Source organism: Pinus tabuliformis, chromosome 8 (genome assembly GCF_031772625.1).
Source record: "Pinus tabuliformis cultivar Carrire ecotype Pingquan chromosome 8, CPIR1, whole genome shotgun sequence".
Classification (NCBI taxonomy): Eukaryota; Viridiplantae; Streptophyta; class Pinopsida; order Pinales; family Pinaceae; genus Pinus; species Pinus tabuliformis.
In genome coordinates, this window is record NC_142294.1 from 436,236,470 (window position 1) to 436,258,048 (window position 21,579).

A 21,579-nucleotide genomic window follows, 5' to 3' on the forward strand; every position below is an offset into this window, starting at 1 on the left:
TTCTTTTATGTATTATTTGTGAAATAAATTCAAACATGATCAACATTCTGTTGATAATAATTTAATGAAATGTATTACCAAGATTGCTACCTTGAGTGACTTTCAGAAAACACAATAAGGGTTTCCAATTGGGAAGTGAATAAAACAAATTAAGGCAGGATGGTTTGCTAGGACCAAAATATAAAGGATGTTATTTATGTGTACAAAGATTAGTGACTGAAAGAGAAATGATTTCTTCAAATCTATCAAAGTTGTCGAATATCTTAAAGGGCCAATAATTATTAGAGACTCCATGATAGTTCCAAAAGATGTGTTAAAAGTAGACTTAAAAATTATTAAGACATCACAAGATAATGAGTTCGACAACTTAACATTTTCTTCAGAAGAAGAAATAAAAAAATGGTTAGTTACATTTGTAATGAGAATGAAAACCAATTACTAGTCATTGATCAATTATGGTTAGATTCAAAGGAAATAGAGAAGGAGATATTTTCACTAAGGGTGAAGGAAGAAATAACTATCCCACTAATGAAGGATTATATTGAAGAATGGCTTAGAAAATATTTAAACGAAATTGTTAATCTTGAATAATAACCAATTTGGTTAGATTAATAAATACATGAAGCCCAATATATAGTCCCCACAATATGATGTTGCAAAGAGAGAGGATTCATTTCATCAATCATCCTTTTGTAACTTTGTGAGTGTTATATATTTTATTTGAATCAATTCCCTTTTATTTCTCCCTAATCTTAGATCTCCCATCTTTGATAGTTTGGGTGATGCAAATTAGTTGTTCAAAATTATAGCCATATTGAATTTAAAAACCCCAAGTCACTTCACATGAATGACATCCTTACTTCCCACAAGGTAGAGAGGACTTACTAGCCATGCATTTTGATGGAGCAAATTTATGGCAATATGGTGCAAGCTAGACAAAGAAAATGTTACTAGATCAATTTTACAATCACACAATGGAATATGACTTTCTAGCACACAACCCAACATATTATACAACCAAACTTCCCATTGTAGACAATGGAATCACATGTAGGATTAATAACATCAATTAGCATAACTGATAATGATAAATGAGAAGGTGGCCTAGAGTTTAGGTTATGCAATTTTAGCACAAATACCAAGGTGACTTAGGATTTTAGGTTGAGAAATTTTGGCAAAGGGAATTAGGGTTCATATTGGTCAAAGATAGTACAAATACCAGCATGAGTGTTATAGACATTTTTGGGCACTGCAACCCCAATCATAAATGTCCATAAACCAAGGGCTCTTAAGTCCCTAAAAGTGTTGTTCCAAGCCCTAAAAGAACAAGGTCAGCTGATTACATCATCTCCCAGAAGTTCTCCATGAAAAACTACTCAGAACTGGTCAAAATTGGACCATCTCACCTGCTCCATGGTCAAAGTGCGCTGCATCCCACCTAAATGCACACGGGAGGTGCGATGCATACTGAAAAGCCCTTCTATGGGGTGCGATGGGCGAGAGTGGACAAATGGCAGGGTCAGTCTACAAGGTGGAGGATCATGGAATCTTCCAGAAACTTCTCCTATGACACTTGCCTCTCTGCATTCGCCCAGGGATGAGTAAGAGATCATCAATCTCCAAGTGGAATCAAGAACTATCAGAGAGAGGACACTAATCAAATCTCAAAATCTGACTCACCCCCCTTGCAAACATCTATATATGGATCCCTCATCCCAGAGATCCAGAGGCTGGAATTTTGTATCTTGTAAGGAAGTGTTGCTGGTTTCTTGGTGTAACATCATAGTGTTGGGTGATCTAAGCTTTTCATGAGGTGAAGAAGGGCTTTCTTGCTGAGAGGATGACGCTGGGTCAGAACAATTGGTTGTAATCCTCTTTGCTATTCTTGATTATTAATAAAGCTATTCAAGTTTTCCTCCACATTCTTGTATGATTGATGATATATGCATTTGTGTGGTCAATATATATCTGGTCCTATATTGTTTATGATAGTAGATCTTTGTTCCTGGATAGTATTATGTTGCTTTGATTCCACAGGTGCTCTTTGAAGTTGGGTAGACGAGGAAGCGAGTGGCAAAGATCTATCAGAAGGGAGAGGAATCAAGCAAGGAACCAAGCGCAAGACAGAGGTTGGTCTCCTTTGTTCCCCTCTTATCTACTTCTTATAAAGGAAAACGAAAGTAGTTTTAGTTTGTTTGTTTCTAAGGTAGCTACCAGCCTTAGTGGGACTAGTAGCTCTGCATAGACACTAGATTTCCCGATAAAAAAATGGTGAATCCACTGGGGAACAAATAGATTGTTTGTTTGTCTATATTTGTTTGCTTTATAAACTTACAGCCGGAGCCTGAAGTCAAGTCAGCTAGCCTTCAAACTGCATTTGCTATGAAATTGCAAAGTAGATCAATGTTGCTTCATTCTATCTCTGGGTTTTGTTTATGAACTGAATAATTGATTTACAAACTCTTTAATTGCCCTTGTGGTGGCTCTAGTAACCTCTTTAGATCTACCCCTATGATTTATTTACTGATTACCACTTGCTCGGCCTAAATCCCTGAACTGTGCTGCAAACTGTGATCAAGAACTGGATCAAAAGTCTCACACTGTACCATCGCACCCTCTCTTCAAGGATCTCAGTATGCATCACACTTCCCGTGTGTTGTAGGTGGGATGCATACTGGAATCCCTATGTAACAGGTGCGCTGATCAGAAAGGGCTAATTTTGCCTTCAGACTTTGGTTTTTTCACTCTTTTCAGCTCTATTAAGGAGTTTTGCTGTCTGTAATCAGTATACCTCTGTTAGAAACCCCCTTCCTTGCCATTATTCCGCCTCCATTATGCAAAGAATTGTAAATGTTTTTATGTATTGTGAGCCATTTTCAGTTCTCTCTTACAAAGAAGTAGCGTAATTGAACTGTCGTTTCTTGATTTGAAAGTGTCGCAAGTGTCGTTTTCAGTCATAGAAGAGAATCCGATTATTCCTGATAGTCGATTACACTGTTACTCTTGTATTTGATTTGAATTAGTAGTTTTTTCAAGTGTCACAAGCAAGTTTTCAATTCCAAAGAACAAAGTGTCGTCATTGTCTTCATTTTGTCTTGAAAAGAAACTTGTTAGTAATGTCGCTTTGAAAAATAATTCAGATTTGCGCTTAGCTTTCTTTTTATCATTCACACATTAAGAAGGCTGAAAACAAATACATGCATGTGCATTTTCATTTAGACTGTTTGTTGGTTTGATTTAGGACAGTGCATATAGTGTGTGCTCTTTGCTCTATGTTGAAAGAATATCGTCTCTCTTTCCTTAGTAGCTAGGATTTTCATTGCAAAAAAGAAGATTAAACGATTGTTTATCATCTTAGATTGCATTTTAGGAATTGTATATCTACATCACACGGTGAACCTGAAAGGCAAATTTCTTAAGCAAGATCAACTGTAAAATAAATTTAATGAATATAAAAATGCTTTGGAACCTAACGCACAACATTTAGAAGTCTAGGCTAGAGACGTATTCCGGCGTCGTAAAGCCTGGTAACTGTTGTTTTCATTGCTGGTTGGGTGATTCCTCCACTTTGAGACGATAAGTGCCAGTACGGACTTGTGCTCCCACGTACCGTCGAGTATATATTGGGAGACCACAATAGGATTTATCCTTTATCCATAGGAAGCCGTGTCTGCCGCCCTATCGATCGCAATGCACTGAACACAACATTCGGGAAGATTGACTGCCATACCGTAAAAAGTATTCTGCAGTTTTGCGATTGGTTTGGTAATCCCTTTGTCTAGATTTCTAGAGTAGTCTCTTTCGTTCCTTTTCAGACTCCTTAAAGGAAAAGGTCCATCTGAGCACTTGTCACTTCAAGCTCATTAAAAATCGAAGGCGACTAGAGTCATCTTTTATTTTTTCTCGACTCTTAAAAATTGAAAAAACAAGTTGTGTTAAAGCGTCTAAAATTTATTTTAATCAGAATAAACATCACCTTTCCTACGTTGGTCTTAGGTTGAGAAAAATCGAGTCCACCAACCAAGGATTTCCCCTTGGAGGAAATCCTAGTCCTTTCTCCTCTTGGGGAGATGTTGGGGCACCCTATATGGCCACATTGTCGCTTCCAAGATTGATAATCAGCTTGCCCGTATGGCTCTTCTCGACCTCTGTCGTTCAGAACACCATGATTCCTGAACAATCAAGTCAGCAACTAAACGATACCAAAGTTACCCCCCAACCTTCTACTTCGTCCAATTCTCCCTCTCCTCCTTCCTCTTCACTTGATAAAGCTGGTAAAGCCAAAAATCAAGTAACTGAGAAGAAGAAGGAGAAGAAGAAGAAGGAGCCAAAGGCGAAAAGGGGCAACCAGGCATCATCTAGTGAAAATCCACACATTGCACCATCCAGGCCTAAATCGCCATGTGTCATTTGCAAAGGAGACCACTATCATCGAGATTGTCCTTGCATCCCTCGGATCTTAAGGGACTGGTCTCCTCGTTTGCACAATCTGGTGTCATCAACCTCTGATGATCATGTTGAAAATACACTGTCAACTAGTGAAAGTGAAGCCCCTGGACAAAAAGGAAAATGTAAATTTCCTTGTAAACTGTGTGAAGGCAATCATGCCGTCCACCGTTGTCCCTTCTTAGACGAGGCTAAAAAAGTTTTGGACGACCGTCCGGTTTCACCGTTATGGCTTCCTCCTGGATATAAGAAGCTCTTGTCGAGTCCGTCACTAGTTGAAAATCTGGCTGACACGCCATTGTGGTCGGCCGAAGCGTCTATCATTGAAGATAAACCATCTGAATCCACACCAGACGAAAGTCAAAAGGTCGAGGCGGCAGTTGACCCGGTCTTGCCTTCAGAAGGTCCATCTTCAGATGATACAGTCACCGGAGAGAACAAGAACGACACCGTTCAAATTCTCTTCGTAAGCACAGACTCCGATGAACATGGGGGCAGTCTACCCATTCCTTTACCGCAGGAAGGAAGTTCATCAGAGTCATATCCGGTCGTCTATTCGGTCCCACCTCCAAGCAACCTAGTTGTTTCCTTCGATTGGAATCTACTAGGCAAACCCCGCTTATCGGCTAGTGTACCATTTCGAATCATTGCTCAAATATATAGAATGGTCATGGCCAGTACCATCATAGATGAAGGGGCTTCTGTGAGTATCCTTTCCTCAACTTCTTGGAAAGCGCTTGGTTCACCATCGCTTTTGCTTGAAATGAGAAATCTAACAGGCTTTGACAAAGGAATCAGTCGACCATTAGGGATCCTTCCCAATGTGCTGATAACATTGAGAAGGAAAACTATTCACATGAACGTAATGGTAGTCCAAGGACCCCTGGATTATAATCTACTCCTTGGATGCGACTATATTTATTGCATGGGAGCCATTGTCTCCTCACTCTTTAGAGTAATGTGTTTTCCGCATGAAGGAAGAGTGGTCAAGCTCATAGACCAGCTTTCATTCCCCGGTTCACACATAGAAAATAGTCAAATACCATCCCTGAATGGTCTTTTCACACAAGGAATGTCTCATCAATCCCCAGTCCGTCCACCTGATGAGCGCGAGTGATTCGGAGGACATGACTGAAACCCAGGGGGCATGCACCCTGGTCTGTTTTGACAGGAAAACCTTGGGTATAGGGTAGGTTTCCGCGAAGGATATATGACTAGTTTATGAGATTAGACTGGAATAAGATTCCTTCGTCAAAGTTATGTGAGTGGAGCCAGTTGCGCCACTCACCTTTGTTTATTTCAGTAGACATCGCCGAGGAAGTGTTTTGTCCGCAGTGCGGATAGAACAATCTTTGGTAACTTGGAAATTTTTCGCTATATCCGGGGGCATGCAAACCTTTTGGCGTGCAAGCGAAGAGCGACCATTTATTTTTTTAAATTTGTAGGTCCTCTAACCCTTTAAACTCGTAGGATTGGTCGTTTCCTAACTTGCATAAAGAAAGGATGTGGGGCAAATTTTTGAAAAAATGCCACTTTAAATGAGACATCCTTATTATACGACTGGATCGAGCAGTTTTAACGCGGAATTCAAGCTCGTTAAAAAATAAACATAAGCAATGAGCAAACGTTCCCCCAGAGTTTAAGCTCATTAAAAAATGAACCAATTTTCGGTAAATAACCATCGTGAATGTGTTAACATCAGCCTTTGAAGCCTTGGTCGTGTTCTCATCATCACCTCCACTCTATTTTGGCCGATCATTCACCTCCATTTGATTGTTTACCTTTTTTTGAGGAACAGCTGCGAAGAGTGATCCTGTTAGCCATCCTTGTGACACTGCCGTGATTGGAAAATTCCAAACCTTACCTGGAATTAGCTGCTACCCAAATTTATCACTCGTTCCTCAAAAAACGAGTCTCCTTTAATCTCTTTTCAACTGACTCGTAAAATATGAAAAGATTTCCTTGAAATTGGCCTCTCCAGCTCGTTAAAGTGACCGAAAGTGCTATCCCTCCTTTAGATTTTAATCTTTTTGGACTTGGGGGATTATTACACAAAAAGATCGAGCGCTTGTTTTGTTCGGCTCGTTAAAAGTACCGAAAATTCATCCCTTTTGTATTGTTTTATACTTTTTCGGACTCAAGGGATTATATGATGAAAAAGGATTATTGGATTTTTCTTTACGTCCCTTTTCAGACTCTCTAAAATTGAAAAGGACCGAGTTATTTTTGTCGTTAAACTCGTTAAAACCGAATAGCGACAAACTTGTCCATACAGACAAGAACGAGTTTCACTATCGCTAGGCTCGTTAAAACATAGCGATGGGTTTGCCCGAAGGGTAAATTATAGAACAAGAATATGTTATCCTCCTCAAGCTTGAAAAAAATAAAGAGGTACTGGTCAGCAATGACTGGGGAAAAATTGGGAAGAAAACTTGAAAAAACTTTATTGGTAGCAAGTCACTCTTGAACATGACACTTTCACTTCGCATCTGAGTCGAGTTGGGTTGTTCCATTCACTGGTCATATCACCATGGGTCCGTCACACCATCCACATTTGGGGTTAACGCTACCAATCCATCATGTCAGTGTCGTCGATATGTTCAAGAGAAGTCACTCAGAGAATTCACCTGTGTCTCATCCACTGCAATACATTTACGCTCCGTTCTTTCATAACTGCCGCCCTGAACCTTATATCATCAGATCGTTTTCACCTCCATTAAAATCATTTGCTCTGTTCCATGTCATTGATGTGGGATTCACTAAGGCCCTCCTATGACAGATTGCTTCTTGTCGACATCAGCTCATTATCCAGGAAGTCGATCTAGGAACAACCTGTTGATGCCCCGAAATTCGTTGCAACAACATCGGGGAAACCACCCAGTCCGGAACTTAGTGCAGCTCCTTTTCCGTTTGGAATAGTGGCTCCGACTGGGGATAATGGGACCAGTTTCCCAAAGATTATAAGTAAACGGGATGGATGAATGATTTACGATATAAGGTGATAATAAATAAATAACTAAACTACAAAAGAAATATAATAACTATAAGCTAATCCCGGGACTTATCGATTCATTTGAATACAGCGTTTGATAATTTAGGCTTACTGGCAGGCATATAGATGACACTAACAATAAGCATAAATGTTTAAATCATTTTAAGATTTCTCTGCATAAGTAGTTATGCAGAGCGATAATAGCGAGTTACTGCACTCAGTCATTTATATCATTGTTACGCGCATGATTAAAAGAGATAACAAATCACAAAACATTCAATAGTGATATGAAATGCAGACTTGCTGTTATATTGCATACATGTAATCAACAATAGCAAAAGTAATAACACAGCAATTCATATAATAGAAAAGAGAACAGATACAAATAATAGTACCATGCAAGCTGTTTGATCAATCCAATATATTAATCGCTATGTCGCGGTTCTTCCTTCAGACCAGAAAGCATTCCAAGCAAACGACAATAGTGCACAATTTACTTAAAACAGCCTTCCAAGTAAAATTAAGAACCAGTGGTCGAGTTTCAAAAAGAATATAGACTGAAGCACAATAGTGCAAACTTCAGCCTTTAAGTCTTTTACAAAATTTTATGACCCTTTCCAAAACAATGAAAGGGTCTATAAATACTATGCTAATCTAAAATATCTAAATATCTAAAACTGAAAAACAACTAAATCGGCATTAACAAATATCATTTTGCATTTTGGTGATTCGGCAGTCGGCGGCGATGCTTCAGTCAGAGGTCTCTTTGCCTTTACTCCTTTGCTGACATATCGCCAGCATTGGCTCTACTTCTGGTGGAGTATTGAGGCGTGAAGTCAGCTGTGCATCATATGTGGCATCTTGAATATCGGCAATCAGGTATCGGAGAGCATCTGTTAGACAATTAAGAGCCGACCTTTGAGAATGTGGTTTAATCAGGAAAAGCCAGTATGCATCGGCGGTCAAGGTATTTACTCCAGCAATTAACCGCCCTTGTTTCTCCAGATCAGGGTAATTCCTGTGCTCCAGCATGTTTGACGTTGTTATGTTTCCAGGTGTGCATTGTGAAATCATGTTTGCCAGATACAATGTATCATTGACTAGATTGATCATGTTACTGGCAATCATTTTGCATCTGGAGGCTGCTCTTTCTGCTTTCATCATCTGTGTGTTCCATTCCATGAAGAGTATGTCCTTGTATGTTACACAGATTCGGGAGAAATTTGCGGCTTGCCCTTCTGGAGTGTCTTGCCATTCAATATACTCTGTTATATCGTCTTCAGCCTGATCCAACTTACTTCTGGCTTTCTCGATTTGTTCACACACTGCTGTAGATGTTTCACACAGTGATTCAGCTTCAACAAGTTGTTGGCATAAGATCCTGATTTGAGATATCAGTGCACTGTTTATTCGAGTTGCCTCTGCTCTGAAATCATTGATACTCTTGGCGCTCTTAATACCTTCAAGCTGAGCTGATAGCTAAATTATTTGCTCGTCTTTAGCTTGTATCATCAGCTCATTCGATGCCTTCAACTGGGATAATACCTCTGACAATTCTTTTGCTTTCTGAATGTCACTTTGGTCTATCCTCAGTTGTTCAATTTGCTGGGTTAACAAATGATTCTCTTGTTGTTGGGCCAGCAATTGTTCCTCTGCCTGTGCTGCCTTATTCCTTGCCTCTATCACTTCTGCTTGTAATGCGTATATCTCATGCTCTTTAGTCTTCAAAAGAAGACTTACTTCGGATGCTTTGTCAATAGTTGCCGCTGAATAAGCTCCCGCAAATTGCGATAGCTTTGTCAGATCTTCAGAGGGATCCAATTCTCCCTTCCAGACCACATTGCCCGTGATTGTTTGCTCAGGCAAAATAGAAGGTTGATCAAGCCTTCGCCTTTTCCTCGAGCGCCTTACAACGGCTCTATGCTTTGGGCTGTAGAAAATGTCTAGAGGAGGAATTTCCTCCACCTGAAGATCAATTTGATCGGATGGGTCTTGAGTGATTACCTCTACATTCTGTACCATGGGTGAGCCGCTGGTTCCTTCTAGAACCGGAGAAGAAGTAGTATTGGGAGTCTTAGAGGCGTCTGAGTCTTTGGAGGCTTCCTTACCACTTATAATGGAATCGAATTGGTTCCATTCTTTAATTAATTCAGGATCAGTAGAGATTTGCTCACTTTGTTCTGTGTGAGCTTTACTTTGTTCTTTCTCCCGTTCAATCCTCTGCTGTTCCTCCAATGCCTTCCATTGTTGCTCCTCTTGTGCTCTTTGCTGCTGTTCCTCCAATTCCCTTTTCTGCCTATCTTCCAGTTCTTTCTTTGCTTTCTCTTCTTCTTCTCTTTTCCTCTGTTCTTCTAACTCCTTTTGCTTTCTTTGCTCTTGTTCAATTTGTGCTTTTTGCTGCCTTTCTATCTGCTCTCTTCTTTGCTTCTCTGCTTGCAGCTTGTTTTGCCTTTCCTCCTGTTGTCTATCATATTCTTTAGTTGTAACAGGAGATAGGTGTATTTGCTGCTGACCAGACTCGCTTGAGGAAGATGTTGGGGTTGTGGATAATAAATCTAGAGGCAAAGTTTGCAACCTTTGCTTTCTAAGTTTATTAAATTCAGTTAACTCCACATCTTCATATCTCAGTGAAGCGAGTTGTCTGACTTGGCTTATTGAATCGGCACTCATGAACAGGTCGTCAAACTGGTCTTCTTGATGAACAACCTTTGACAGCTTGGCCTGTTCCAAGGCAATGAAAGCAGTCTTTTTTTGGATCATAAAGTTTGTTTGGAATAGAAGCCAGGGATATCAATTAGAGTTTTGCTGCTTCCTTTTCTGCATGTTTGTAATTCAGCAGCGTATAAACTCCAATTCTTAAAGGAAAAGAGGGCCACCCTCTCTTCTTCTCCTCCTTGAGAGTTTGTGTGACACTCTCAGACATAATCTGGTAGGAGATTTCCCGGGCTAACAGTTTATCTGGGACGTACAGGGGGAGGACATGTGGCCTAGCCTTGCTTCCAAAAACTCTAATATAGGTAAAATGCTCTTCGCCGAACCAATGGGCTACGGCTGGGAGATCAAAAGAAGCTTCATAGGAAATTCTAGGGATAGGTCTGTCAAAAATAGAATAGTGAACGGGAACCATAAAACCATTGCAAATTTGATACAGATGGTCTTTGTGGGAGGGTTTCCACAATTTCCGATGGTACAAGTGAATGGGTGTTGGGTCATGGGTTGTCCATCTCCAACCAAGGACAGGAAACTCAGAATTAAAACAAAGGGTATCCATAATGTAAGCAGAGTAATAGAAGGGTGGGATTTTTCTCTCAATGACTCTGGTTTTGGCCCTAAACTCACGAATAGCTATGACCAATTTATCAGACAAAATAGTGGCCCAATCCATGATTATACTATTGACGGCCGCTTCCATTAAAGGAACCATATCAATATGAATATTTGCAGAGTCATGAAATCCCCACAATCTACACATCATAATCCCGGCGTAGCAATAAGGTGAAGCCAAAGAAGCATTGGAGTACTTACCCGACATATCATGCTTGTGTTTAGCTGGATTATGCCTCCAATCTCGGAGAGGTTCGGATGGTGATTCATTCTCCTTCACGAATTTTTCCAAAAAGGCTCTATTATAGACTAGCTCGGGTTGAGGCAAATGATACATCCGTCTCAAGTCATCAGGCTTGAAGGAACCGAAAATCCTTCCATCCTTAGTATGGAAGGTTCTATCAGTGAGAGTAATTTCTTCAATTGCCCAACGTACCACATCAGTATAAGGCAAGACTTGTTCTCTGGCTGCTATTCTGTGCAGAAAGGAGTCAGCCAAATCTTTAAGAGTTGCCTCAGACTTTCTTAGTTCATCCACACTAGCCTCCGTTACTGTCTTTTCTGGTTGTTCTGCTTCTAGCAAATTGTATGTACCTTGCCATGTAGTACCAGGAAGACCAGTGCATGTAGTATCTGAGATTAAGCCTTTCTTTGAAACCATAGCAGCTTGGCCTGAGACAGGTGTCGGAGTAGAACCTGCCACCTTTTTGAACTTCTTTCCCATCATATTCAGACTTCTCTCGGTTGAATTCTACACAAATGCAAGAGAAATCGTAATCAAAGAAATAACAATGACGATCCATAATGGGAAAGATATATAACTTGAAGCGTGGTGAGATTAATTCTAAAAGTGGTTGCGGATCTAATGATTTGAGAGGGCACCGCAGATGCAATGATGGTGATTTTACAGCCTGCAGCTCCATAAATGACCATTACTTAAGTTATTAAACCGAATGACCCCTTAAAGCGTGCAATAGATTTCTTCAAAGGTCTAATCGTAATTGCTCGTTAATTCGAAGGGGCAAAGCTTTAAATACGCATGCATTACCTTATCCCTTTACTTAACGGCATTTTGAAATTTGTGCTTTTGTCAAATCGGATTTAAATATAACTTTAATGCTTTGAAATAATCACCTTTTTTTTTAGGAGTTCTGGTCATCATTAAGCGTCATCGCATCGCATCGGGAGTGTGAGTGACATTATCATTTGGGAGAGATCTTGGCGAATGCCGATTGCGACATTGTATCATATTAGCGCGCGAACATAATCCCTAAATGCATATCAATTGATTTACCGACTACCGATAGCGATATCACATCGCATCGGGAAAAAGATCTGAACGTCTTATGAAGATTTATGGGATTCTGCCGACTACCGATAGCGATATCGCATCGGGTCGAGGCTTAAAAGACTTTTCATAAGAGGCAGCGCCGATATTTGATCACCGATATCGTGTCGCATCGGGGAAAAGATGTGTGCTTTTTCTGTGTGTGCATTGGCTATCGCCGATGGCCGATAGCGATATCGCATCGGAAAGAACCAAGGTAGCAAACGGTCTTGCGATTGTTTTTTCGGACTTAACCAAAAATTGCTTATTATTTGTTCAAAAAGGCTTTTGTTAACAAATTCATTTGATTATCATACATTTTTCGAACAAATTCATTAATGCCAATTAAAATTTTTAAAAGGGACCCATTTCATATGTTAATTGTTTGTGATAAAAATGTTATGAAATGGGGGGTTGTTGTAGGGCACAACACAACCCTTTCAGTACTTTGAAGCTTGCATGCCTCAATGGCAAGTTTCTCACTTCCAGCGACAGGTTTACATCAATGGCCTTCGACCGAAATATTTTACGTGGTGTTCGATGCCAAGTCCCTTATTCACACCACGTGAATTGTACTGTAGTACCTTGAGGGTCATCATCATTATCGGTGATTCCTCTCGCATCTGTTAACAGCTTACATCATTGGCTGGTAATCAAGCGATGTCTTTCCATGTTCGACTCCAGAACATCTATCACATGGATCGACTTGTACTTTGAGTGAAGATAGAATGAGATTGAAGACCCCGGATCTAGTTTCATCCATCCGGGCTGCGATATATATTTAGGAAAATAAAGACATCAAATGTACATCATTACTGCACAGATAATCATCCAACCTAAGGGATGATGGCTCTACCAAAATCATCAGTCTGCACGCAGACGATTGTCTGTCTTATGTACATGAAAATGAATTTATAAAGCTGAGCATGGGAATGCCTGCCTCAGCTAGATCATGAAAATATTATGAAGATAATGTATTGTATTGTATCTTATTACAGGTCGCCTTCCAGCTCGAAAAAACTTTAGATACTCATGATAAAGCATTTCACCCGACATCAAAAAGATTAACGACCTCATGCTTTAGGGGCAACTGTTATAGACATTTTTGGGCACTGCAACCCCAATCATAAATGTCCAGAAACCAAGGGCTCTTAAGTCCCTAAAAGTGTTGTTCCAACCCCTAAAAGAACAAGGTCAGCTGATTACATCATCTCCCAGAAGTTCTCCATGAAAAACTACTCAGAACTGGTCAAAATTGGACCATCTCACCTGCTCCATGGTCAAAGTGCGCTGCATCCCACCTAAATGCACATGGGAGGTGCAATGCATACTGAAAATCCCTTCTATGGGGTGCGATGGGCGAGAGTGGACAAATGGCAGGGTCAATTTGCAAGGTGGAGGATCATGGAATCTTCTAGAAACTTCCCCTGTGACACTTGCCTCTCTGCATTCGCCCAGGGATGAGTAAGAGATCATCAATCTCCAAGTGGAATCAAGAACTACCAGAGAGAGGACACTAATCAAATCTCAAAAGCTGACTCACCCCCCTTGCAAACATCTATATATGGATCCCTCATCCCAGAGATCCAGAGGCTGGAATTTTGTATCTTGTAAGGAAGTGTCGCTGGTTTCTTGGTGTAACATCATAGTGTTGGGTGATCTAAGCTTTTCATGAGGTGAAGAAGGGCTTTCTTGCTGAGAGGATGACGCTGGGTCAGAACAATTGGTTGTAATCCTCTTTGCTATTCTTGATTATTAATAAAGCTATTCAAGTTTTCCTCCACATTCTTGTATGATTGATGGTATATGCATTTGTGTGGTCAATATATATCTGGTCCTATATTGTTTATGATAGTAGATCTCTGTTCTTGGATAGTATTATGCTGCTTTGATTCCACAGGTGCTCTTTGAAGCTGGGTAGACGAGGAAGTGAGTGGCAAAGATCTATCAGAAGGGATAGGAATCAAGCAAGGAACCAAGCGCAAGACAGAGGTTGGTCTCCTTTGTTCCCCTCTTATCTACTTCTTATAAAGGAAAACGAAAGTAGTTTTAGTTTGTTTTTTTCTAAGGTAGCTACCAGCCTTAGTGGGACTAGCAGCTCTGCATAAACACTATATTTCCCAATAATAATGAGTTAGGGATTTCAAACTAGTCAATGACTAAATCGTGATAAATTTAGAACCCATGCCATGAGAATTATATATAGATTAGGATGGAAATGCTTAGTAAAATTGTCTTATTTTCACTCCTACAATTGAATTAACGAATTCAATTAGTGCTACATTAGATACTCTAACATACTCTCTGATTGCATAAATAAATGTTGTTGATGATTGTTCATTTAGTGATTTGATTCATAACAAATAATTTAAGTATAACAATGCAGAACCATGAACCTATATAATGTTCAACATGTCTTTACACTAGAAATTTCTAGTGAGTGTGATGACAAAATTCACAATAAACTTTAATTATTCAAGTGTAGGAAATTTAAGTCCATTTCCAAGAATAATACTTTTGCAAACTTCATAGAACTCTAATAATTTTTCATCCTACCATAGAAATGGAGAAAATAATTTCAATAGTTATTTCCATTTGTGAACATTAGTTAATTTCATTATTCCTCTTTTCAGTAGCTCTACTGATACATGTAGCTAGAAAGATGGCATCATAAAAAATAAATAAATAAATAAATAAATCTTGAATTTGAATAATCACATGTTATACTTTTTCTTGATTATTAAAGGTGACTTACCTTTACAATTTATCATACTAAAATGCAATCCACCAAATGGCACAATGCTCCACCAATTACAAGAGAAACCAAACCCCAAATTGTAAGCTTGATATATTAAACATGAGTAGTTCACCATGAAAAGATACTTTACTCTACAACATACATGATAATACACTTGTTGTAGAATTGGCTTAATGGAAGTTTATATTGTTTGTAATTGAATTTTCCTTCCTCAATTCATTTTCCATCAACCCTATGTTTGAATGACTTTTTCCCATGCAAAATCATCTTTTATGGCCTTTAGTTTTGGGTGTATGCTTTCTTAAAGAATTTGGTTTCATAAAAAAGATAAATATAAATAGATACAAATATTCTATAATTGGTAGGAATTGTACTAATTTTATATTGTTTTTTCTTATGCAAATCTCACTTTGGTTTCTTCATTGATTTGAAAGTTCAATTGTGAAATATCCAATGAGATTTCAAACATTGATCATGGGGAAAAACATGAATACAAAAAAATGTATTATCATACTTTCTAAGACTTCAATCCAATGATCTGCATTCTCTACATGCTTGAGTCACGAGGGCTTCACTGGGGGAGAAATACCATACCACGTGGGTTCATATTGGGGATATTTATTGAGGGAAAAATGACATAATAAATTGGGGGATATATACGGGGTAGAGGGTTTTTATATTAGCAGGTATAAAAAATGGGGGCCAAAGTTAATGAACAAATTTAAAGGAGTATAAAAAATGTTAATGAAAAAATGGATACCTACAATATCTAGTGAAACTAGGGGTTTTGAAATTGGGAAGGTGTACTAGGTTTGTATTGGTAGTGGGTTAAATAATGTGATTTTTAGAGGTATTTTCCAATACGTAGTCAAATTAAGGGTATTGTTTAATATGCCATGAACGTACATGATATGTCAGAGGTTCATTTAGTGAAGCCCCCGTGGCTTGACTAACCTATCACTAAAAGAGATGTCAACACTTGTGAGAGTGCATTTGATATGCAAATAATGGATGACAAAATAGGTTCATTTGGTGATCAAAGTGAGGTAAATGCATCTTCTCCATAACTTGACAACAAAAATGTCGAAGATTTTACCCTGGAAAAGGACACAATACAATTCAAGAAAAAGAAAAAGAGGTCAATGGACATAGGGAGAAACTTTCAACCATAATGGATTTCAAAATTTACATATATTGAACCAATACCTCCAAAAAATGAGAAAGAGAATCTATAAGAAGTTAGATGCAATAATTTTAGTTGGAAACTTGGTAAGGAAGTGAAATTTCATAATAATTTAGTTGTAATAAACAAGCATGCAAGAATGGTGTATAAGAAAAAAAATATAAACAATGAGGAAAAATGTATTGTTAAATGAGAATATTTTAAGGAATGTTAACATTTCAAATATGGAGATGAATATATGAAATAACTAATAATTAAGGGAAAATTTGAGGCAATTGGAGGAACCATCACATCTCTATTTGGAAAGATAGTGGAAAGAGATTTGTTTTTCAAGATGATGCAATTAAGCATTGTATTTCACATCTTATTTAAATGTTTCCCAATGACAGACTACCTGTATTACATGAAACATCTATCTTTTCTTGAAGGGTCAAATTTTCCATCTTCTCATTGGTCCATAACAAGTGGTTGGGCACTGGCAAGATATCCAACTTAAGTTTAAAAAAGGATGATATAAACACAAGATCATATATGGTGTTTTTTGTTAATGTCATTGGATGAGGTTACAACTATTGATAATACTTCATGGATTTAGATGAGTAGTTATATGTTACTAACCATATTAGGTATTCCTAAACACTTGGGATTCATAAAATGAGGAATAATTCTACAGTTGAAAATATATATGAACTTGTTATTAATAGTTCAAAGGAAATTGGTGGTATGGATCACTTAATTATCACAAAAAAGTTGGTATGTGTCGAAGAAAATGGAGCATCAGTGATGCAAGGAAAAAGAAATGGCCTTTGTATTAGGATACAACTATCAACTTCACCATATATATTGAATATTAATTGTATGGCTCATCGGGTGAAACTTACATTTAAAATAGTAAGCAACTTTCCATCAGTTTTAAAAGTTGAAGGTCTTGAATGAGAGGATTATGCATACTTTTTCATAGTCCTAAACAATTTTAAAAGTTTCAAAATTTTGTTGAAAATGTTGCCAATGGAGATGAGCTATTGAAATATGTGGATACAAGATGGATCCTCATTGAATGGACCAAATCAAAGATTTTTTAGTAAGTACCAATCCTTCATAGGGGTGATGTATGAACATTGTTTCATTGTAGACAAAGCTCAAGATCTTCTATTTCAACTAATTGATATAAATACATTATTAACATTGAGTGTAATTCTTCCTATGCTATATGAAATGAATGATCTCATGAAAATCTCTCAAAAAAAACAAGAAAATTAGCATTCCTTTCATTGGATAATTTTTGTATGATGTCGAAGTCCTTTGTAGGTCAATGATTTACAAATTAGACTATGATCATCAATATATAAAATACTTTAAAAAATGAAGTTTGATGAAAAATGGATATTGTGTATGACATTGTGTGGGTATATGGTTCCCTTTCATTATATTGGTAAGACATGATAGATCACCAAAGAGTGCAACATGTCAAGAGACCTACTTGACATTGTTTTGATTTTAGTAGGACACAACTTGATAGAAATTGCACAATAACTAACATCAAAAATAATAGAATAATTTCTTCGAGTTGAATTGTTGGAGGCCATGTCTCTGGTGTACCCTAAATATTGGAATAATCAACAAAATCAAACCATTTTAAAAGTTGACATTGTGGTTAATTTAAAAACTTTATTGCGCAAATTTTGCTAGAAGGTTCAAATAAATGGAGAACATATTCAAGATATTTTGGATTCATCAAAATTGTTTCAACAAGCCACATGCTTTGTTGAAACAATGTGAAAACAATATCACATTTTGGAGAATCTTTTATAATATGGCGCAATAACAAGATTATGGGTTATTTTAGGTGTTAGCCAATACTTAAATAACATATCAAAATATTTCAAATTAGTAGATTTATGTCAAACCATGATTTTGGGATCAATAAAGGATGCGAGAATGTTTAGTGCACAATCATTTTTGAAGTCAAAGTTGAGGAACAAGCTTGATAAGCATATGGATATAAGTTTAAGATTATGTGTAATAAAGTATGGCATTTACAATTTTCCATATGAAAGAGCGCTAGCTATTTCGTGATCAAATTGTGACAAAAGGGGTGAAAATAATATAGCAAATTTCTCTAATGAACTTGATATGGTACATAATGCTTTGTAGGCTCAAATGATAGCCCATCTAGAGAATATCATGTTCATAAAGAGGATATTGTGGACCAAAATAAGAATTGAGAAATTGATATACTAGAATATTTTATCTAATCCAACATATAAGGCCCAAGGAACACTTATTTTGGTGTACGTGTTCCACTAGTGGTGAAAGAAAAATGAATGGAATAGCACAAATGTTGTGATTCTTGTTATTTGATTGAATTTTTTGTTTTTTTATTTTTGGAGTATGTTGGAAATCATTTATCATATCAAGGTTACTATACGCCAATCTGAGATTGCACTTAGGTAAAAATAGGTACTATATTTTGTGTTTTTCATTGTAACATTTAATGCAAGTTATTTTAAGATTGATGTGTTGATAGTTAACTATTACATTGTCTCTTTCTTATTTGTGATAGGAAATGAATCTAGAATTTGATGAAGTTGGGACCTATGTGAGTCACATAGAGAATATCCTATTATTAAAAGATGAATAACTAATTTAACAGGACTTCCACTAAGCAAGAATGGGCTCATTCAGGTAGATAAAATTTCTTTGATGTCTAGCTTTGATATCTTGGCTAATTTTAATGATTTGTTTATTTGTTGCATTTGGAGCATTTTGTCAAGTTTGGAAAATTTGGGTTCCTTTTTATTAAAAATTGTGTTAGTCCCTTGAATGCTTCTGGTTATCCTTTGATGTTTGACTGAACCCTTTATTGTTGCATGATTAGTTTCATCTGGTTTTCATTTATTTAAGGGTTTGGATTAAAGTTAAAGACCTTTCTTTAGTAAATAAGGATTTTGTGCATATTGTTTTCATGTTCCTTTGAGAAATTAAAGATATTTTGCTTAATATATGTCTTTGGTTCTTCTTTTGCCATTCAAAGTGTTTTCAATAATTATTATTATTTTCTTTAGATAGCGATAGTCAAGGAAAGTTTGTTTGTTTGTTTTTCTTCTTTTTTTTTCACTTTGTGGCATGACTTAAGCATCTTCACCTTTTAGAAGATACCATGTTTATTTTATATTTTCTCTTGAAATACTTCTTGGCTATTAAGAAATGAAAATGAACTCTACGTAGCTAAGTGAGAGAAAAATAGTGTATGCATTAGGACTTGGGTTCCTATATGCTCATTGTAGGATATCTATTATCATGAAACTAGCATTCCTCCATTGCATTTATACTTTTGATTCCAAGACTAAAATAGGATCACATGTAGTAAGTGGACAGTGAGGAAAATTTTAGCATATTATCATTCTTGAAGTGTAGAATCCCTTGTTGATGCTTGTTTTGTGACATGTTCAACAAGGTACTTAGCATGTAGAGATATTATTTAGATTTATGTGTCATATTTTTAAACTCGCCAATTGTGGATTTTAATGAGTTTATGTTATTAGTTTTTATTTATCACGTAAATTAAGTTTCAATACATATTTATCTTCCAATTATTCATTTTGTGTAGCTCCAAGGAACCGTTTTCCAGACGACCATTATTATAGTTGAAAACTCTAGAATAAAATGCAACAACTGCTTAAGGAGGTGAAAGACATGCAAATGGTGAAAAATAACGAAATCATAAATTTTTTTTTATATTTGAAGCCAAGGAATTAGAGAAGTAATGCATAAGAAAGAAAAAAAAATTGATGTAAAGATTCATGCTTTTTAAGAAATTATTCGTAGACATTATTTTCATGTGAGGCCTCTAGAATATGAGTTACATAGACTATTGGAGAGCTATCTAGATGCGTCAAGGCCTAATGTGAGAAAATAAACCTCTATAGTTTAGCATCACACATCCTTGGGGGTGTCTCTCCAACTAGTTTCCCTTTGGGGGTAATAAGACCTTTGTCATAAAAAATAAAATAAAAAAAACAAAAAAACAAAGGGATTTGCAATAGTGTATAGTGAACCTCGACAAACACAACCCATGATCTTTCTTTTTCCAAACATGGAAAATGAGTGTATTGTGAAGTATCAAAACAAATGTTCAAATTTTGTGGAAAATTGATTTGTTTTCGAATAGAACAAAGGAGAGGCAATGGAGACTTCAGGTCTTCTAGCACTATTAGTCATACAAAACTAATGTCGGGGAGATTCCTCAACTTGAAGGGCATAATTTCATCGTGGTGATGTTGGACAAACTCACAAATTGTGCCCATTTTTTCTTATTTCTCATGCTTTTAAAGAAAGTATAAATGCTACAATATTCATGGAAACCATTCATACGCTATATTGAAACCCCAACATTATTGTAAGTGACAAAGTTCTAGTTTTCACTAGTATTTTTGGACTCGCTAATATTTTTGAAACAAGTATTCTTGTTTTGATACAAATTGGCTCAAAGCTCCTCTTACCATCCTCAACCAAATGGAAAAACTAAGATTGTGAATAAATTTATAGAAGGTTATATTTATTGCTTTGTATATAATAAGTAGACATAATGGGTTAAGTGGTTACTCTTGGCATAATTATGATATAACACATATTTCTACACTTCATCCAAAATTCCCCTATTTATGGTACTTTATGCATATCAATCCCCATCCATCACATCACCCTTTAGAGGCAAATCTAAGGTTCAAGTGGTGGAGGATCACGTAGAGCACCAACAAGATATTCTCCAATTATTGAAGGACATTTGGCTATAGCACAAAATAACATGAAACAATAAGCATATTAGCATTACATTGTAAGGGATTAGGTATTTTTGAGACTGCAACTAAACAAATAGACATCCCTTAAGTAACAAAAGAAGGACATTAAATTAGCACCCATATATTATCATCCTTATAAGGTGTTGTAGAGGATTCGTAGTGCTACTTACAAGTTGGAGTTTCCTTTTTCTTCACATGTACATCTACTCTTCCATGTTTCTTGTTTTAAAGAAGGTATTATTAGGAAAATCCATGGTGGGTAGGATTGATCTCATTGATAGGGAAAGTAAAGACAAAAAACTACTTTCTGTAAACCCAAATGTTACATATTGAATGCGAAGGTGATAATAGAGGAAAATACCCTATATCAAATGCAAAATCCCATAGACATTTGTGAACAATTAAAACAATAAGCTTTAAACACAATGTCTCTCTCCAAATTTACACATAAATTAAGAACAAATATTCCTCAGTCTTGATTAAGCATATAAATGAATAATATAAAATTGCAATAGGTGAATCCTAGTAAATATTAGGTAAATCAATTCCACCGATAACTATTAACACACAATTTGGTGGGGGGGGAGGGGGGGGGGTGGGTGGGAGATGATGTTTCGGGTAGAAGAGACAAAAAACAAGATGTGTTCTCGATCCTTGTCATTGACACCTTTGTCACCCAACTGTAGTTTCCTCCAAACTAAGCCACTTATCAATCTCAACTCCACCAATGAGTCATAGTCTTAGTCC